The sequence below is a fragment of the Mauremys reevesii genome, linkage group 12, assembly GCF_016161935.1.
Source record: "Mauremys reevesii isolate NIE-2019 linkage group 12, ASM1616193v1, whole genome shotgun sequence".
Taxonomy (NCBI): domain Eukaryota; kingdom Metazoa; phylum Chordata; order Testudines; family Geoemydidae; genus Mauremys; species Mauremys reevesii.
Window position 1 is genome coordinate 28,603,599 of NC_052634.1, and position 7,387 is coordinate 28,610,985.

Consider the following 7,387-nt stretch of genomic DNA (forward strand, 5'->3'; position numbering starts at 1 on the left):
TGGCGGTCAGCTGAACCCCGAGCATGCGGGCAAGACTCTCCAGCCATACCCTCTGGAAAAAGGTTATATCATGTCATTGACCCATTGTACAATTTACCAGTGTGGCACTTAATTGACCTATTGACTAAGCCCGTTATCCTATCATACCATCTCCTCCATAAACGTATCTAGCTTAATCTTAAAGTCATGGAGGTCCTTCGCCCCACTGTTTCCCTCGGTAGGCTGTTCCAGTATTGCACTCCTGATGGTTAGAAACCGTCTAATTTCAAGCCTGAATTTCCTGACTGACAACTTATATCCATTTGTCCTCGTGTCCACATTAGCACTGAGCTGAAATAATTCCTCTCCTTCCCTGGTATTTATCCCTCTGATATATTTATATCCTTAGACCTTTTTCTCTTCAAACCTCTTATCCCAATCTCTGGGCCACCTCCGCATTTCAGAGTTTAGAATTTACTCTCCTCACCCTCGTATGGCACTTTCCATGTGAATTAGACAAAGTGAGTGGGGGAAGCTCCCTGGCTAATGAAAACCGATGCTCTGGGTGAGGCCTGAACTCATAACCCCAGCAGTGTGCCTCCCTCACCAGCCAGGCGTGCCCCTGTAGGTGCTTCATAGACAAGCTTGGGAAGTAGGGTAGTTACCTGGGTGTGTGAGTAACCACTTGGGTGACCTAATTGAGAGGCTGATGGTTCAAACCCAAGTGAAAATAGAGGTAGTTTCTTTTTAGTGTTGAGACTCCAGTACATTTTAACAGGCTGTAAAATGCCTCAATTCTGGTCTAGCCTCATTGGGCAAGCATAAGGGGTACTTTTGCCAGCTGCATTGGTGGTATAGTGGTGAGCACAGCTGCCTTCCAAGCAGTTGATCTGGGTTTGATTCCCAGCCAATGCAGGGATGTGATGTTTTCTCTGCTGGGAATGGGTTTAATTTCAGTCACATTGTATCAGTTTAGCAATGGAACGAGAGAATCAACGTGCTGCAGGTCATTCAACACCCAGTGGAGGAAGAAAGGGGTGAGACTATACAATGAGCAAGTGGAGTCATCCTGGTATTACAATGTTTGGTTTATTTTTTTTTCCTTTACTTCCCTCTCCCTTTTAGACTCAGAGCCTTTAAGGTCAGAAGGGACCAGTGTGATCATCTAGTCCGACCTGCTGCACCTTGCAGGCCCAAAGACCCCACCCACCCACTCCTGTAATAGACCCGGGAGGGGAGGCAGCTCTGTGCACTGCCCCTACCCCAGGCAGCACATGGAGGCCCTCTGCTCCCCTCCCCCAATGGGTGTGCAGAGATGTGCCAGCAGCACTGAGGTGGCTCCCTGCCCACTCTGCCTCTGTCCCTCCGTGCCACTCCCAGAAATGGCCGGCATGTCCCAGCATCCCCTGGGGTGGGGGAGTGTCTCCATGCCCTGCCCCTGCCCCAAGTACCAACTCCGCAGCACCCATTGGCCAGGAACTGCAGCCAATGGGAGCTCTGGGAGCAGCGCCTGCAGCAGTGGCACACGGAGATCCCCTGGCCTCGCCCACCTAGGAGCTGCTGCCAGAGGGTTGTGTTTACCGGTCACTTTGGGAGCTGCAGTTCCCGGGGTAAGCGCCACCCCTCCTGCACCCCAACCCCCTCCCCCAGCGCAGAGCCAGCACCGTGCACCCAAATTTCATCCCAGAGCTTTGCTTGTCTTCCTTTCACCCAGAACCATCCTTCTTCTCCTGGGCTGCAAGTAGCCATCCCTGGGAAGCCAAGACGCAGGCACAGGATTCTACCTCCCAGCACCCAACCGCACCTCCCCAGGCTTTGCAGAACGAATGGTGGTGCTCTACTAACCCCACTTAGCCGCACTGAGGCACTTAGCTTCTGCCCTGCCTTCCTCAGATCGACTTTCCTCTTTTGCCCCATTCCTGCCTCACTTGCTCCTTTGGCAAGTCACACAGAAGAGCCGGCCGCCATAGGCCAATCTCCAAGGGCAGAGGGGACCAAGCCACAAGGCTTCAAAAGGTGCCTGGCCCAGATCCTCTAGCTTTCCCCTGCTGATGCCAAGGCTTTTTCTCAGCTCATTTCACTACCCTCTGTCATGCAGGGGTTGGGGTTATCGCAGGTGTTACCCGAAATTGGGCCAGCTAGTCAGCGTAGGGAGCACTAATGACCCACCAGAGTTTGGCAGAAAGCAGCACGTTTATTATATTGATAGCTAAGCTCAAACGAAGCGGGGCGGGGGGTGACACACTCACACTCCCAGGACAGGCACGGCACTGGAGATGTCAGGATTCTGCAAGGTAAGTGTCCCACAGCGCAGCTATGGATGGTGTGATGAAGGTAAGTCTTCCTGAGGCACAATGAAATACAACGCAGAGAACCACTGGCCAGGCAGTCCGGGCGAAGGGCATTCACTGGAGGTACAAGCTTATGAGTGCTCTCCTGAGCACAGGGCCCCTTCCCCTTTTAAGGGCCTGTACCTCATGGCCTGCGACTAGAGATGACTTGGCTGAATCTGGTGGGTCACACTCCACCTTGGGCAGTGTCCATGCTCTGGGTGTGTGATTGCTGCCTAATTAGAGTCCCAGACACCTTGTCTACCTGGGAGCTCTTCTGCTCTTCAACCAGCCCATTCATCCCACGAGCATTCCAGGAGGGGAAAAGCCACTTCACAGGCATTCAGAGAGGGAGAGGAGACAGAAGTGGGAGCAGAGGAAGTATAACAGACCTTTTGAGCATAGAAATCACTGCTGCTCCTACAACAGCAGGGACAGGCCAGTAGGAGCTGGGAAAATTAAGGCAGCATGTTTCTGTCTGGCTTTGAACCAGGGACCTTTTACAAGTTAGGTAAACATGAGAACCACTACACTACAGAAACTCTGTCACAGAGCTCTGCTCCTCCCTTCCTAAGAACATAAGAATGACCATATTGGGTCAGACCAAAGGTCCATCCAACCCCACATCCTATCTGCCAACAGTGGCCAATGCCCGGTGCCCCAGAGGAACTGAACCTAACAGGTAATGAGCAAGTGATCTCTCTCTCCTGCCATCCATCTCCCCCCTCTGACAAACAGGCTAGGGGCACCATTCCTTACCCATCCTGGCTAATAGCCATTCATGGACTTAACCTCCATGAATTTATCTGCAAAAAGAACAAGGAGTACTTTTGGCACCTTAGAAACTAACAAATTTATTTGAGCATAAGCTTTCCTGGGCTAAAACCAACTTCATTGGATGCATGCAGTGGAAAATACAGCAGGAAGATATATATATATATATATATATATATATATATATATATATATATATATATATATATGTATACAAACAGAACATGAAAAATTGGATGTTGCCATACACACTATAATGAGAGTGATCAGTTAAGGTGAGCTATTAGCAGCAGGAAAAAAACCCTTTTTTAGTGGCTTTCATGGCCTTTGAGAAAGCAAGACAGAGCCTTGGAAAACCCAGCAGGGTTTGTAGCACAGGAATTGTTCTCAGATTCCACTGAGACTTCAACTCAGGTTGCAGGATTCAAAGTCCTGAGTGCTGGCCCTTACACCATAGGACCAGCAGAGCACCTGTTGATTACTGTAGACTTCCAGCAGGGAGGACTCTGTGGGCAGGGGCGGCTCTAGGCATTTTGCCACCCCAAGCACGGCAGGCAGGTTGCCTTTGGTGGCTTGCCTGCGGGAGGTCACCAAAGTCGCAGGACCAGCGGACCCTTCACAGGCATGCTGCCGAACGCAGTCTGCCTGCTGCGACCGGCAGAGTGCCCCCTGCGGCTTGCTGTCCCAAGCACGCGCTTGGTGTGCTGGGGCCTGGAGCCGCCCCTGTCTGTGGGGACAATTTTTTCTGGCAGGGAGGACTCAGTGGGAACATGCCTCTCTGGCCAGCCCTGCATTTGCTCAAAAAGTCAGCACACAGCACTTTGCTGCAGGCCCAGAGGCCTTTCTTCCTCCAGACTGTGAGGCCAGTGGACAGGTGAGGCAGTAGCACCTTCAGTCTCAGGCAGTAAAGGGCCCTTCCTGGGAAAGGCCATGTCCTGAAAAGAAGAAGCTGAAGTCAAGAAGAGTCCTCCAAAGACACCTTCTAAAGATCTTGGGGGCATATTACACAGAGAACTGTTTTCTCAGCTGACCAGTGACTTGAACCCTACACCCTCAGATTAAAAGCCTGATGCTTTACCAACTGAGCTAGTCAGATTCATATGTTAAAAAAAGGTAAATTTAATGCAGAAGAGAAATTAGTCATGAAAATGAGGGCAGGAAACAATACAGAAAACCTGCTACTCTTGCTCTCTTAGCAGTCCTAGCCCCAGCCTGCTCCTCCATCCTGAGGCCTTATTCTTTCTTTAGTTAAATATCAAATCCAGGAGAAAACAGTTATACAGAACTGTCATTGGAAATACAAGAATTAAAAAGAAATAATGCAATCCCCATCACTTTATCGTGTTGGGGCCATTCCTGTATCGAGAGCACCCGCTAAGGTCCCTGTGTGCTTACGAGAAACCTGGAGGAACTCATACCACAGCCTGAACATGCAACTCAACTGCTCCCAGGTGCTGCAGTAAAACCCTTTCCCTGCTGTGACCTTGCACTCCATAGGATTTTCTGAAAATATGCTAATGAGTGTGAATATAAAGTGATTGGACTATGTTTCATGCAAAAGGTCTCTTGTAAGGTATCATTACAAAGCTTATTATCTATTGTGTGTGTTCATTCTATTTGTATGATTCAATCATTCTTGTATCTGAAACTAGAAATATGAACTATAACTCTGTGGTCCTGTTGTAATGATGCAAAGTGTGGGCCATTAATAGTGGTTTGGACTCTTGATGGCTCCCATTAACCAGGACAATAGACTGGAGATGGCTCTGTCCTGCACCATCTGTGAGTCAGGCCAGGAAGAATGAAGGCTTGGGGGGGTCTCACAGGACATGTGACCATGTCACCTGGTACAGGAATCCATCTTAAACCTTGCATCCGAAGAAGTGGGTATTCACCCACGAAAGCTCATGCTGCAAAACGTCTGTTAGTCTATAAGGTGCCACAGGATTCTTTGCTGCTTCTACAGAACCAGACTAACACGGCTACCCCTCTGACACATCTTAAACCTGGGGCTCTTCCTCAGGAGAGAGACAAAAGATTCCTGCCTTGTACCAAAGCTGTATAAGGGGGTGGAACTGAACAAACATGGCTGCAGTCATGAGACATCCCCCAGCTACCACCTGAGCTGGAACAAGGGCTATGCCAGGTGAAAAGATTGGGCCCAGACAAGAAATAAGTTTAGTCTTTGCCTCTCAGTCTGTGCAGATGGGACCTTTCCCTCCAGTGCTGGAGGATTTGCCCTTCTCATCTACCCCTTGTCCCAAGCAGCACAGCAGGTGGGAATCTTACATGTACAGGGGCGCAGAAACCCCACCCACACCTTGCATGCAATTGGCACTTGCCTCTCACCAAGCAGGATTGAAATTCCTGCAGGGAGACACCTGCTCTTGGCATAAGCAAAGCAGCAGGGTGAAAAGAACCTGGAGATGCTGGGGATTGAACCCAGGACCTCATACATGCAAAGCATGTGCTCTACCACTGAGCTACATCCCCAGATGGACTGTGTGTGCTATAGGTTACACTCAGAGCCCTCCTGTTTCCAGAGCACCTAGTGGCCTAAAAGCAGCATGAGGGACACATTCCCTGCTCTGAGGGCCAAACCTGCTGTCCTGGAGGCTGTTAGTTCTTAGGGGTCACTTTGCAGCAGGGCCAGATTCGATGTGTGGGGCAGAGACAGTGGGTGCCCTGGACTCCGGGTGCAGAGATACACTCAGCCCTCTCCCCTGCATTGGGTGGGGGGTGCTGCCACCCCCTGCTGGAAGGTAATGTATCGGGGCGTGGGCACTGTGAGTCACTCAACACCTGACCCTGGTGGCAGCAGTGCTGTGGGGAGCTCCAGGTGTTTCTAGGATCTGCTCTTTCTACCTGCCTGTGAAGTCCAGCTTTCCCCAGCACATTCACTGCGGTGCAATTGGGTCACTGTTTCCATGGCTGAACAGCAAAGAATCGCTCCCAGTTTCCCTTCTATCGGCAGCAGGATTAGCCTGTGTCAGTGGTTAATGAGGTGGATCTAGTTGTAGATTGTTATTCATTCCCCACCTTGACAATTCACACCATCCCTTTCCCAGGCAGATTCCCAGCACCTCAGTGATCCTGGTAGCAGGGGTTGGGGCCTGAGACTTTCAGGGTCCTTTTTCTCCTCCACCTGGAGTGAACTCAGCTTTTCCCCCATCCCAGACAATCCATGAAATAACACCAGGGGCATAAAGAAAGAGGGGAGGGAACATCTCAAGGCCAAGGCTGGATGTGCCCAGGGCCCCCAACTCATCCATTGTTTCCATGGAATTGGGCCCCTGCTTTGCACAAGGGACAGAGAAAGATCTTGCTGTTCCTGTGTCTATGCAAAGAAATTGTGTTTCCCTAGGAAAGAGAGGTGGGAAATGGCCCCATGATGGGACAATATCCTGAGGATTAAGACCTAAGGACTCAGGCTGAGAACTGATTTAACCCCACTCATCTGGGATTTAACAAATTGTCTTCCATGGAGCAGGGCCAGATCCAGCGTTTTTGCCACCCCAAACAGAGACAAAAAACAAACAAACAAAAAAAGCTGCAGTCGGCCCCAGCTCTACCTCTGCCACTTTTGGCGGCAAATCCTTCCCTCTGAGAGGGCTGAATTGCTGCTGAAGCCTCCTCTCTATTGACTGCCCCAGGGACCTGCTTGTTGCGCTGGTGCCTGGAGCCGGCCATGCCATGGAGACACTGGGAAGATGGGGAATCAGGAAAATAACATGGGTTTATTTACATTGCAAGTGAAGAATAACTGAAGCATTTTTGCTATAAAGTCACTTCTCCCTGACTGGGAATTGAACCCAGGCCTTGGCAGTGAAAGTGCCAAATCCTAACCACTAGACCACCAGGGAGGTGATTATAGGAGCTGTCTCTCTTATGCTACACTTTCTTAGGCTACTTTCTATCCAATTTCTGAAGCTGCTCCATTGTCCACTCCCTGAGGGGCTAAGAGCAGAGGGTGCAGGAACCCCTGTGCTCAGGGTCACAACCTGAGCCCAACCCAAGTCACTGAAACAAACTCAAATGACGCTTCCTCCAGCAGGATCACAGAGCCACACAAAAAGAACCCATGAAGAACAATCCTCCTCTGCCTTCATTTACCCCATCGCAACCCTCTCAGCAGCCGACTCTTGCAGGAAGGACTGAGCTGATAGGAGCTCTGGCATAGAGACCAAGGGAGGGGTGTTGCTCCCCCTGTGTGTGAGCTGATCACATTGTGACTCCGTGTAATGGGGCTCTGAGCTTTGCCATCTTGTGAGTTCTGAGTGCTGAGCCCCCCAGACCCTTCTGCT

General features: G+C 50.5%; 3 non-coding genes across 3 annotated transcripts; 1 reads left to right on the top strand and 2 right to left on the bottom strand.

The window, feature by feature from the left end:
* The first annotated feature begins 822 nt into the window (after positions 1-822).
* On the top strand, positions 823-894 carry TRNAG-UCC. The gene has a single exon. It is a non-coding gene; the product is annotated as a tRNA-Gly (tRNA).
* Positions 895-5,504: 4,610 nt separating this feature from the next.
* On the bottom strand, positions 5,505-5,576 carry TRNAA-UGC. The gene has a single exon. It is a non-coding gene; the product is annotated as a tRNA-Ala (tRNA).
* Positions 5,577-6,874: 1,298 nt separating this feature from the next.
* TRNAE-UUC lies at positions 6,875-6,946 on the bottom strand. Its single transcript has one exon. It is a non-coding gene; the product is annotated as a tRNA-Glu (tRNA).
* Between the last annotated feature and the right edge of the window lie 441 nt (positions 6,947-7,387).